Consider the following 12,932-nt stretch of genomic DNA (forward strand, 5'->3'; position numbering starts at 1 on the left):
AGGCGAGAAGTGTTATGACGTGGTCCAATACGGGTCCTCGTGCGGAACAACTGCCGTGGCATTTTGGCCATGCCGCCAAGTGGCTACGGGCACACGCCGGGGTTGAAGTCGCCCGAGTAGGTCTGGGCCACCGTCAACTTTACGCAGAGGTCAGACAGGGAGGATGCCCGGGGCCCGTAGTGGGCATCCCGGCTGTGGTCTGGGAGGGGGTGCAGGCGCGGGGTCTGGACAACCGGCTGAAGGACCTGAATTGGCTGTGTCTCCACGAGTGTTTGCCGGTACGTTCCATCATGTGCCGGCATGGCTTGACACAGTCCCCAACCTGCCCAAGACCCTCTTGTGGCGGGGAGGAAACAGTGAGCCACGTATTTTGGGACTGCGCCTTTGCTGGGGTAGTGTGGGCCAGGGCACAGGTGCTATTAGGCAGGGTGAAAGGGGACTTCAAGCTGACCTGGGCTAAAGTCCGACGGGGTGTTGGGGGTGCAAGGGGGACGGATAGGGATGGTTTCCTGCTCGGGCTCATAACGAGCCTCTTTAAACAGGGGCTGTGGGAGGCCAGGCAGGACCTGGTACGGACGGGGAGAGATCAGGGGGTGGAGGGGATCGTGAGGAGGGTGGAACATGACTTGAGGGGAAGAATGAGGAGAGAGGTGGCCAAGTGGGGATTCCACGCCCTCAGGGAGCGGTGGAAGGGGGGTTTGGGGGTCACGTGTGGGGAGCGCGAGTAGCGTGTAGGGATTTGGGAGGTGGTGGGTCTCGGGTCGCGTGCCTTGTGCGTACTCACCTAACCGTGGCCCTGGGGGGGGGGGGCTGGGGACTGTGTTTGTTTCCTTTTAAAGGGGATATTATGTGCTTGTGTACTTTTGGTTTTGGGACATGGGACTGTGTTGTAGGGGGGTTTTAATGTGCTTGTGGACATTTGGGGGGGCGGGTTTGTGTGCTTGTGTACTTTTGGTTTGGGGACATGGGACTGTGTTGTAGGGGGGTTTTAATGTGCTTGTGGACATTTGGGGGGGCGGGTTTGTGTGCTTGTGTACTTTTGGTTTGGGGACATGGGACTGTGTTGTAGGGGGGTTTTAATGTGCTTGTGGACATTTGGGGGGGCGGGTTTGTGTGCTTGTGTACTTTTGGTTTGGGGACATGGGACTGTGTTGGAGGGGGGCTTTAATGTGCTTGTGGACATTTGGGGGGGCGGGTTTGTGTGCTTGTGTACTTTTGGTTTGGGGACATGGGACTGTGTTGTAGGGGGGTTTTAATGTGCTTGTGGACATTTGGGGGGGCGGGTTTTGATGTGCTTGTGTACTTGTGGTTTTGTGGGGGGTTTGCTGTGCTTGTGTACTTTTGGCTGGGAGGTTGGTGGGAGGGGACTGTTCTCTATACTTACCTGTGGTGCCCCTGGGGGGCTTGGTTTGGGAGTGGGTTTGGGTGGGTTTTTTTTTCATTGGACCCGTATGTGGGTGGCATGCATGGATTGTCCTGCACTGGAATGGAAATAAACATTTCAACAATCTGTTCTTATCAGTTTAACCTTTTCACGCGTGAGTTTCAAATATTCCTTACCGACCCCCCAGCGTGAGTTTTTTTGCACGTGACTTCGGTACTCTGCAGCATTTGAACTCATGCCAGCCTTTGAACAGTCACCTTGCTAGGTAAGGAACACTACATGCATTGCATTGCAAGCTTCTCTCGTTGACTCGAATTCTAAGAGCTACAAAAGTTGGTTGATTTATTACTGTAGCTAGCTAGAAAACGTCAGCTAACCGCTAGCAAACATCAGCTGCCCGCTAGCTAACAAATCGTGACCAGTTATTCAATGCAGTGAAAATGAATAAACTATATAAAATGCATACAACGGGGAACGTAACTTCTAGAAAGTTTTTGCAATGGTTTTGATCGGTAGTAGTCGCTAATATAATTCGTTTTTGTGCATTAGTGTTGGCTGTCTGTTGGTACGTAACTAACACTTCTTGTCCCGATTTGAATGCTTTCTACCTGGTTAATATCATAGTATGGTCTTGAAACAATTACAATCAGGAAATAAAGTTATAAACACTGTTTGAGCTAAATGTGAGTAAATAATAGCGCTGTTTTACCAGCCATTGTTACGTTACTTGTAGCTAGGTATGCTAATGGTGCGTTCTAAACATGACGTTCTAATCACACCGGTGTGATCGTACGCTCCAGGGACCACTCAAGATTGATCACACTGGTGTGATCGTACGCGCCAAAGGGTTAATATCTGATACGTCCTCCATCGGGGGACTATACATATTAAATGGATTTTTCGAACAGGGAGTCGGAAGCGGGGCTTGTTCCGTCCGCTCCACGCATCGACTCGGTATTGCAGTACCTCCGAGAACGGTGCACCCTCTGTTTCCTGTCAAAGAGAAGAAGGACAACGCTAACCTTCACCCCACTTAAAAGCTCTGCCCTGCTCAAAAAGCAAACTAACAGGAAAGAGAGCTTTTGGGAACTTGGTGCTAACACTTTTTTCTGGTGTTTTCACTGATTATCTTGGAAAAAGGGAAAAAAGGTCAAGAGACTGTGTGTGTGTGTGTGTGTGTGTGTGTGTGTCTGTGTGTGTGTGTCTGTGTGTGTGTGTGTCTGTGTGTGTCTGTGTGTGTGTCTGTGTGTGTGTGTCTGTTGTGTGTGGTTTATTTTGTGTCTTTCCGTCTGGTTTCAAATCCACAGGCAACATTACATGTGAACCACTATATCAACTCCAAAGTAGAATTGTGAACTCTCTCCCTTACTTAGCAAGCTAGCATTAGCAAGAGCACTTGCGAACTAGGTGCGTGCGAAGCGCTTTTTTGGCCTCTTTCAGTTTTCCCTCCATTTTACTTAAAAAAAAACAAAAAAAAAAAACGATAAAGGTCAGGAGGCCATGTGTCTGGCTGACTGGCTGGCTGTCTGCATGCCTGCCTGCCTGCCTGCCTGCCTGCCTGCCTGCCTGCGACAGTGTCCGAGCTGGCAAACCCACGAGACTCTGGGCCGGAATATAACAAGTGTACCCGGATTCTAGGCCTCCGACCAGCATACAACTCTGGTTTCTCTTCAATCACGCACAAGTTTTTCGCCTTTTACTAAAGACTTCCGTGGAGAGCAACGCTTACGAGTTCAACGTATTTTTGGACGGGCTTTGCTCCCGGCAGAGCCCCATACCTTGTTTGAAGAGAAATTGGCGCGGCGTACGCAGAACGGCCGCTAGGTCCGCTGCTGTCTTTGCCGCTCGTCTGGCTTTGATTGGGCCGAGTGACGGATCTCCTCGGTTGCGGCCCGCCGGGGGGTGGAAAATATGGAGCGCTTCACGGATTTGCGTGTCATCCTTTCGCAGGGGCCATGCTAATCTTCTCTGTATCGATCCAATTTTAGTATATGTGCTGCCGAAGCGAGCACGAGGACTGTGGGCGTAGCCAAGCTTTTGTTTGACGCCGTTTGTTGAACACGTGAAACCTCGCGGTCTTTGGGGCGGGCGGGGGATGACAGAGGGTGTAGCCGGAATTGTCCCGCACGCAAGGAAGCCCCGGGGTCCCGGGGGTCCGGCGTCAGCGGCCTTCCTTTCTGGGGTTATCGCTTCTCGGCCTTTTGGCTAAGATCAAGTGTAGTATCTGTTCTTATCTGAGCGAGGAGTGCGGAGCGACGATCAAATTCAAGAAAATTGGTGGAACGACTTCATTTATTTTCTTTGTTGACAACTTTGGAACCCAGGGCCTGGTGGTAACACTAAAAGAGCTACGGCTTCGGCCGGTTCACGTTCCACCATGGCAGCACCAACTGTGGCTGGAGCGGCATCTTGGGCCGGAGTACGGAACACCCTGCGCTTCCAATGGAAGGGCTCGGAGGAGTCGGTGGAACCTTGGGGCAGGGAGCAGTTTGGAAGGCTGATGCTCCTGGGGGCACTGAAGCTGGGGACCGGAGATGTCCTCTGCTTGCAGGGGTACGTCCAGGAGCAGGCTTTCGATGTTACCTTCTACCAGGAAGCGAAGATGGAGGAGATCCTGAAGAAGGTGGCCGAGGCAGGGCGGGTTCGTCCCTTCAACCTCTTCCAGGTGACGGATCTATCGAAGAGGAACTTCAGAGTGGTTACCGGTTTCCAAGTTCTCCTTCGTGAAGATGCGACGGGGAAGGACGGGTTCCTGCACCTACCCGCAATGTTTTCCATCGGGGCGGATCGAGGCACCCTGTACTACGCCCGACAGCCGGAATTCTGCAGGAGGTGCCTAAAGATCCACTAAAGGGGTCCACTGTTGCCTCTCCGGGGGGCTCTGGGGGTGTTGAGGGGGTTATTGAGGGGATGGATGATCTGGACTTTGCTGACTCTATGGGGGAGGGGCTCGCCTCCGCTGGGACAGAGAATGTGTTCGCCGAGGACATGGACACAGGGGGGGGGGTAAAGATGGGACCTATGGATTGTGTTGAGGACTGGAAGTATTCCTTTACTGTGGGCATAATGGAGTACCTCAGTATTATGACTGTGAATGTGAGGGGGCTCCGGGATCCGGTTAAGAGGAGGGCGGTATTTCACTATTTGGGGGCAGTGAGGTTCACATTTTGTTTTGTACAGGAGGTGCATCTACGGGATGAGGGGGATGTGAAGAGGTTTACTAGGGAGTGGGGGCACGGGGGGGCTGTGTGGAGTGTTGGGGGGGTGCATTCTTCAGGGGTTGGGATTTTGTTCGGGGATGGGGGGTTGAAGGTGGAGACTACTCACGTAGGGCTACAAGGGCGGGTGGTGGGAGCGGATGTGTCAGTGGGGGAGCGGAGGTTGAGGGTGGTTAGTGTATACGGGCCACAGGGGGAACAAGAGAGGAGGGAGATGGTTGAGGGCCTCGTCCCACTGTTGGCCACGAATCGGTCCTTGGTGGTGGGAGGGGACTTTAATGTGGTGTTCGGGGGGGTGGGCGAAGAAGGGAGTGTGGGGGCTTTGCGGAGGCTTTTAGAGAGCAAGGGGTTGGTCGATGGGGGTTTGAGGGCGGAACCGGCTCTAGACGGCCCCACTTGGCGCAACACCAGGGGTGTTTCACGGCGCCTCGACTATGTTTTTGTGCCAAGCACAATGGGGCGGGTACGAGGACGCTTACTGCCTGTGTTTTTTTCGGATCATGAAGGGGTGCTCCTCAGGGTAGGGGACCAGGGAGGTGGTTTCGGTAAGGGCTATTGGAAGCTGAGGTTAGAGGTACTAGAGGACAAAGTGTTTGTCAGGGAGTTTTTATTATTCTTTGAAGGCCTGAAGGGGCTGAGGTCGATGTGCAGGGGTGTGAGGGAGTGGTGGGAGTTGGCGAAGGGGAGGATCGGGGAGTTTGTGAGGGCGTATGAGAGGAGGAAGGGCTGGGAGGAGAGGGCGTTGGTGCGGCGGCTACAAGGGCTTCTAGACCTCGAGTATGCGGCACAGAACTATGGCCTGGAGGTGGATTTGGAGAGAGGGGCCGATCTGAAGGCGCAGCTAAGGGCGGTGCACGAGGGCTGGGCTCGAGCCTACTTGAAGAGGGCCCACAGGGAGTTTATAGAGGCGGACGAGACCTGCTCTGCCGTCTTCTTCAGCTCGGTGAGGGAGAGACAGCAGAAGCGGGTGTTTACGGGTGTGATGCTGGGATCAGGGAGGGTGGTCCGGGAGCCTGGCACGATGGTGGGGGCAGCCACGGACCATTATAGGAGTTTTTTTGGGGGTAGTGAGGTCGAGGTGGAGGCGGGGACGGGTTTCCTGGACCACCTGACCAGATGCGTGCCGGAGGAGATAAGGGAGAGATTGGGGGCTCCCATCTCACTGGCCGAGTTGGAGTCCGCTCTCAAGCGGATGGGCAGGGGGAAGGTCCCGGGAATAGATGGTCTGCCGGCTGAGTTTTACCTCAAATTTTGGGGGGTTCTCGGACCGGTAGTACTAGAGATGGTGGGAGCGGTTCTGGAGGCAGGGTCGCCGGTCGGGACCATGTCGGTCGGGGTGTTGTCCCTCCTTTATAAGAGGGGGGATCCCACCGACCTGGACAATTGGCGACCTCTGACGATGCTCTGCTGCGACTACAAGCTTCTGGCTAAGGTCCTAGCGGATAGAATGAGGGAGGTCCTACCATACATGGTCCACGAGGACCAGACGTGTGGTGTGGAAGGGAGGTCCATTCGGTGGAACCTCCAGCTCCTGAGGGACTCGATCGCCTGGGCTGAGGATAGGGGGCTACCATTGATGGTGGCAGCCTTGGACATGGCAAAGGCTTTCGACCGGGTGGATAGGTTTTTTTTGTTTCGGGTCATGGAGAGGTTGGGGTTTGGTCACGGGTTTGTGGATTGGGTGAAGGTATTGTATGCGGGGGCCGGGTGCCGTGTGAATGTGAATGGGCACTTGGGGGAGGTGTTTGGGTTGGGGGCGGGTGTCCGGCAGGGTTGCCCGCTTTCAGCTCTGTTGTTTATTTTGTACATGGAGCCGCTGGCGGCGGCCATTAGGGGGGATGTGGGGGTGGAGGGGATGCTGGTGCCGGGCAGCGGTGGGTTACGGGTGAAGTTGACACAATATGCCGACGATACCACTTTATTACTGTGCAGGGACAGATGCCTGCTTAGGGCACTGGAGGTCTTCCAGGAGTTCGGGCGGGCGTCGGGCGCAGTGGTGAGCGTAGAGAAGTCCACGGTCAAGTATTTTGGGTGCTGGAAGGAGAGAGTGGATGTGCCAGGGGGCTTGGCCCTGTGCAGGGGGCCCGTGAAGGTCCTCGGGATCAGGTTCGAGAGGTTCGGCACCGCTGCCCTGAACTGGGAGGAGAGGATTGTGCAGATGAAGCAGAAGTTGGGGTTGTGGAGTTCGAGGTCCCTGTCATTCGTGGGCAAGGTCCTGGTCCTCAAGGCAGACGTGTTATCGGGCCTGCTACACCTGGCCTATGTGTATCCGCTGCCGGCTTGCTGGAGGAGGGAGGTAGTTAGGGCGGTCTTCCGGTTTGTGTGGGGAGGGGGGCACGAATACGTGGCCAGAGCCCGGATGTATGCCCAGGTGGGGGCCGGGGGAAGGGGAGTGCCCCTTTTCCCTTTAAAGCTGGACGCGATTTTCGTGGCGTTCCTGTTGGGCGAACTGGCGAGGCCCGTAAGTCATCCGTCCGGATACTTCCTGCAGGTGTTTTTCTCCTACCAGGCGCGGGCGGTCATGGTGGATTGGTCGAACCTGGGCCCGAGGGCTGAGCAGCTGCCCTGGCACTTTCGGCATGCCGAGAAGTGGCTCAGGGCCCAGGCGCGGGTCTACATAGCCCAGGTCGGCACGGACCACAGACGCCTCTATGAGGCGGTGTTGGGGCCGGTGTGCGCTCCTCCGGTAGTGGGGCTCCCGGCCACGGTCTGGGAAACAATCCAGATGAAGGGCCTGGATAACGGGCTCGAAGACCTCCACTGGAGGGGGCTGCACAAGGGTTTTCCGGTGCGAAGCCTGTTGTACCGCTGGGGGTTGGCTGGATCGCCGATCTGTCCGAGGCCGACGTGCGGTGCAGAGTAAACGGTGCGGCACCTTTTCTGGGACTGTGCCTTTGCCGGGGTTGTGTGGGGCAGGGCGCAGGGCCTGCTTCGTGCAGTGGACAGCACGTTCGTGCTGACGTGGGTGAGAGCTGAGAGGGGGATAGGAAGGAGGGAGGGGGGCGCCAGGGATCGGTTCCTGCTGTGGCTAATCGTCAGCCTAGTTAAGCGGGCCTTGTGGGACTCCAGGGGGAGTCTGGTTAGGACAGGGTCGGGGGTGGAAGGGATAGCTAGGACGGTGGAGGGGAGTTTGAGGGGGAGGATGGAGAGGGAGGTAGCCAAGTGGGGTTTCCATGCTCCCAGGGAACGGTGGAAGGGGGGTTTAGGGCTTTATCGGGGGGAGAGTGAGTAGGGGGTGGTCGGGTGGTGGGATGGGGGGCCGTGTGATAGGTGAGTTCATTTCGGCCGGTGTCCCAGGGGGTGGGGGGGTTGGGGGGGTTTCGATGTGCTTGTGTGCCATTGGGTTGGGGGTTGGGACTGTGTTGGGGGGGTTTTGATGTGCTTGTGTGCCATTGGGTTGGGGGTTGGGACTGTGTTGGGGGGGTTTTGATGTGCTTGTGTACTTGTGGTTTGGGGGGGTTTGATGTGCTTGTGTACTTTTGGTTTGTGGGGTTTTGATGTGCTTGTGTACTTTTGGTTTGGAGGTTGGTGGGAGGGGACTGTTTTCTGTACTTACCTGTGGTGCCCCTGGGGGGCTTGGTTGGGGGCGTGTCTGGGTGGGGCTTGTTTATTTTCATTGGACCCGTGTGTGGGTGGCATGTATACCATGTATTGTGGTGGATTGGTAATAAACTTGTCAACAATCTGTTCTTATCAGTTTAATATCTGATATGTCCCCAGCTGCTACAAAACCTGAGGACAGCCGGAGTCCTGAGAGGCCTGATTTTTTTTTCCTATTAAAGGAAAGTTTTCATTTCTATATACCTTCTCTCAGGAGGTCACAGTGGGACTTCCCACCTCCCCCCTGCCCCTTTATAACTACCCTTAACCCCTCTAGGGCCCATATCTGAACTTAACCACACTGAGGTGTGTGCTCTTCTCCCCGTCACAACTTAGGCCCTCTATCCCTCCCTCAACCCCCAAGCCTGATGTCTGACCTCAGGAGGTCACAGTGTTCCGCTTGCCACATTCCCCCATGACTTCCCACCTCCCACCTGCCCCTTTAAACCAACCTTAACCCCTCTAGGCCCCTTACCTGAACTTAACCACACTGAGGTGTGTGTGCTCCTCTCCCCCGCACAACTTAGGCCCTCTATCCCTCCCTCAGCCCCCAAGCCTGATGTCTGACCTCAGGAGGTCACAGTGGTCTGCTTGCCACGTTCCCTCACTAAAGAAGTATCTCACTCTTAAGGTCATGTATAACAATGTAGTTAGCTACTATATATACAGCTTCCATGGGCCTACTCCTTCCTTTCCCTCAAAGTATAGTAGGACTGTGTGTGATAATGTGGTCTAACATCCTAACACTTACTTGAGTCCTATATACAACAATAGGGGACACATTGGAAACATGGTAGTCTGACCCTTGACCCCATACTTACCTGCTACCAATATGACACCTACTGAACCAACCCATGACAGACTCATTCTCTCCTCCTCCAATGACGAAGAGGCCACCCCGCCGACCCACCCCGCCCCGGGACCACCCATTCCCCGGGCAGTCCTTGTCTCCTGACCCTCCTAAGCATCGGTCGTCAAGAACTCCCCACCCTGCCGGGCCCAGCCAACCCCGACCCATCCCCGCCTCCCAACGCCCCCCCGCAAACCGGGCGCCCCTAGCAGACCCGCCACCGCGCCCACGCCCGCCGAACCCTCCACCGGCAGGCCAACACCTTCGGGCTCCACCCCGACGCCTGGAGCTTTCCGGCAGGTCCTACATGGCCAGAACCCCCCTCGACGACGGGATAGACTCACTCCGGACCAACCACCCCGGGTCCCGCCTCAGCCACACATGGACCCTCAACCCATCACGCCTCGTCGTCGGCGACTCCAATATTCGCCGCCTCCCCCTTATCCACTCCAGCCACTCCAACTGGACTCCTTCCCTGGGGCCAGACTACACCACGCCATCCTACGGTCCCTCTGCCCCAAAGTCCACCTACAGACCACCACCCTCATCCTGTCCTTCTGCATCAACAACTGCCACTCGGGCACCTACCAGTCCCTTGTCAAACTCACCTTCGACCTGATGACCGCTGCCACCCCCCGGGCCACTATCCACCTGGCCCAAGTCCCCTTCTCCCAACGCGAGGTACTCTCCGGCCTCAACGCTGCCATCGCCCAACACAGACACCTCCCCGCCCTCCCGACAGTCCTCTTCTCCACCGAAGCCATCCACTGGACCGAAGACACAGCCATCAGCATCTGGCACAACTGGTGCCAGGTCCTGGACTAAGAACCGGACGGACGGACGGACGGACACACGCACGCACGCAAGCACGCACACAGTGGTCTAAAGGAATTTTCAATTCAAGACTGCATCAGATGTGAAGACAGTCCATAAGTACACACAAGTTTTAGCAAGAAACCATTGTATAGGTCTATGACAAATTAAATATTATCAAGCTGTACTGCTGGATAATTGGTAGTTCAGATAAAAACAATTTAAAAGTATCTATATTCATTCAAAAATTTTGACAAACTTTATGATACAGAAATGGGGCAAAGTTGCAGTTATTTTATTAATATTCTCAATTTGCTAACAAATTAAGCCTGTATGTAGACTTTTTTCCTAAACACTCTTGGTGACTATTATTTTTAATGAAGTCTTGGTAGCATGTCAGTTACTAAGGTGTACTGGTTGCAGACTTGGTATCACTATTTGGATAGTCCCAAGTAGGTTGGTAGACAACATTTCAACTAATAATAAACTAACCATCCACTAGAGCTCTTTACCTTTTTCACAACCTTGACCTAATTCTTACACCTTTTCTAAACCTAACTCTAAATGTAACCCATATATTTTTTCTTAACCTAACCATCACCCTTTATTTAAACATACCTTCACCCTTACCATTTTCTAATCTTAGCTCTAACCATGGCAAGCATTTGCTTACCAACTGGTACAGCAGTCTCCTACCAGATAGAGCATCTATATGGGACTATCCAAATAAAGTGACCCTACAGTTTCATATACTCTTCCTGGTAAGCGGTTATGCTATTCTTCATGGAAGATCATTAACAAGCCCAATTAAATTTAACCATACTCTGAACAAGTAAACAGCTTTGCATTATACTAGATGAGAAAAACCCACAATTATACAGAAATCTAGTCTTGATTTTTTTCCTGAACAGTCTTGGTTACATGTGTCACGATTCCCGGGACTCAGGACAGAGGTAGGATCCAGAAGCAGATACAGACACCAGGGTAAAAGGACAATGATGATGATTATTGTAGTAGTTGGAGATGACAGTGGAGATACGTGAGAATTACGTAGGCGGGTATGAATGTATTGTTGGAGGGTGGATAGTGGGTAGCAGAGGTACGAAGTCCGGGAGGCAAGAATGGTCGAATAGTCAGGCAGGGTTCAGTTAACAGAGCGGGGAGTCAGTCCAGGCGAAGGTCGATAACGGGAAGGCGGTTGGGAGGGAGGTACAGGACGGGTCTCGGAACAAGGGTCTGGAAACGAACGGGGGAAAAAACACGGTGAGCAGAAGATAACAAAAACAGGATACTCGGGAAATAGGGTCGCTTGCTTAATTAGGTAGAGAACACTGTAATAATTACGTGGCTGTACAATAATCCGGCAGGGACTGAAAGCAGAACTCTCCTATTTATAGGGAGAGTGGCAATCAGCCCCCCAGGTGTGTAGACTGGTGCAGGTGCTCAGGATCAGTGGTGATTATGGGTGCCTTCGTGGAGTGCTGGGAACAAGGAGACTGGTACTTGGGGAGATGTAATGACAGACACACAGCTCAGGAGGGCTGAGTCCTGACAACATGTTACAGTTACTGAGGTATACTAGTTCATCACAGTTCCATTTTCGCCGCTTTGTATGTGACACACCTAAATAAAAACAGTGTTAATAGTTCGCCTTGGCTTGTTCCACAGAAAGATTTTCTTCTGGCACTCCACATTTTTGGCGATTTTTTACAAGCATCCCCATTGATGAAAGCATATCTGGTGTGAGGAGGATGGGGACTTTTCGGTCACGCTTTCCTTTAATCTCAATTTGCTGAAAGTGCTGGCAAAGCTTCTTCTCCAACTCAGACAAGGCCTCTGATACATCTGAATGTACCACCGATGTGTCTCTCAAGATGAAAGTACTAAGTGGCATCTTAGACACTTCTCCCTCTCTCCTGCGATTAAACAATGTCACCTCACAGAGCGTCACTTTGGCCAGATTTGAACAATTCGTCTTGTTTGGTTCCTGTGTTAGTTTGCTTTGGTACTCTACCCGTTGACCATCAAGATATATGTGCATCTTTTTCAAATCCTCAGCAAAGGTGAGGAGCTGAGGCGTGTTCCATTTGACCTCTTCCATAGTTTTGAGGGCACATGCCGACACACATTCAATCCATTTCGTGGCATAAATGTGTTTGAACTGATTCACATATTGAACAACTTTCTTTTGGCCTGAAATCATTGCTTCACATTCAACAATATTTTCTATTTTCTTTAGGCTGTGGCCTAACTTTAGAGCTAGTGATGGGGTTTTATAAATGTTCCTTTCTTCATCAAAGCCAGCCACCTTCTTTACTGATTCCACCACATGTTTGAAGTTTGCAGGTAAGAAAATGTCCTCAATCCTCTTCAGCTTGCCATCTTTTCTTGCTTGGCAGATTAGTCTCCCTGTTTCGCGCATTTTCTGCCTAATGTACTCATGCTTGTTCTTATCACCTCCCAATTTATTGTACAGGTGTTCACCTAATTTCACAATACACATCTTCTAATGTCAGTCACTTCATCTTGATTCATTTCATTGATAAGATTCCAAAGATTCTTGCTGACATTATCAGGGACTGGCTGTGCGTAGACACAGAGTGACTGGACTTTAGTTTTGCCTGGATTTTTAATACTGCATTCCCTAGCTAGTTTGCATCTTGACATGTGCCTCCAGAGCACTTTTCGTTTAAGGAAAGCCTCACAGTTAACACAGTGCATATATTCATTTGCTTTTACTGCCGTTCTGCCTTGCTGACGTGGGATCAGCATTCCTTTTCCTTCTTTTAGGACCTTGTTATTATGGATACGGTTGCCTTTGTTTCTTAGAAGATCCAATTGTATTCTTCGCTCTCTGGAGCCCTTTGGGAATTGAAAAGATCTTGCCACTTCCACCTGATTGCTGTGTTTGTTTTCCAAGTGCCGTGCCATTTTAGAGCGTGGTTCAGAGCAAAACAAGCAGTAATGCTTTTTTTGTAAACACTGACACCATCCACGATTTTCATGACTGACACTTTGTTGTTGGAACAATCAGTGTCTTCAGCGTCTAGATCGTCTGCAATGGTAC

General features: G+C 52.5%; 2 non-coding genes and 2 pseudogenes across 2 annotated transcripts; 3 read left to right on the forward strand and 1 right to left on the reverse strand.

The window, feature by feature from the left end:
- Window positions 1–2,268: 2,268 nt before the first annotated feature.
- LOC114840896 lies at window positions 2,269–2,365 on the forward strand (annotated as a pseudogene).
- A 673-nt stretch (window positions 2,366–3,038) lies between these two features.
- On the forward strand, window positions 3,039–3,156 carry LOC114840907. Its single transcript, XR_003782899.2, has one exon. It is a non-coding gene; the product is annotated as a U5 spliceosomal RNA (small nuclear RNA).
- A 133-nt stretch (window positions 3,157–3,289) lies between these two features.
- Window positions 3,290–3,396, reverse strand: LOC114840916. The gene has a single exon (XR_003782908.1). It is a non-coding gene; the product is annotated as a U6 spliceosomal RNA (small nuclear RNA).
- Window positions 3,397–3,569: 173 nt separating this feature from the next.
- Window positions 3,570–3,700, forward strand: LOC114840885 (annotated as a pseudogene).
- The last annotated feature ends 9,232 nt before the right edge of the window (window positions 3,701–12,932 follow it).

Source organism: Esox lucius, chromosome 14, assembly GCF_011004845.1.
Source record: "Esox lucius isolate fEsoLuc1 chromosome 14, fEsoLuc1.pri, whole genome shotgun sequence".
In the NCBI taxonomy this organism is placed as follows: domain Eukaryota; kingdom Metazoa; phylum Chordata; class Actinopteri; order Esociformes; family Esocidae; genus Esox; species Esox lucius.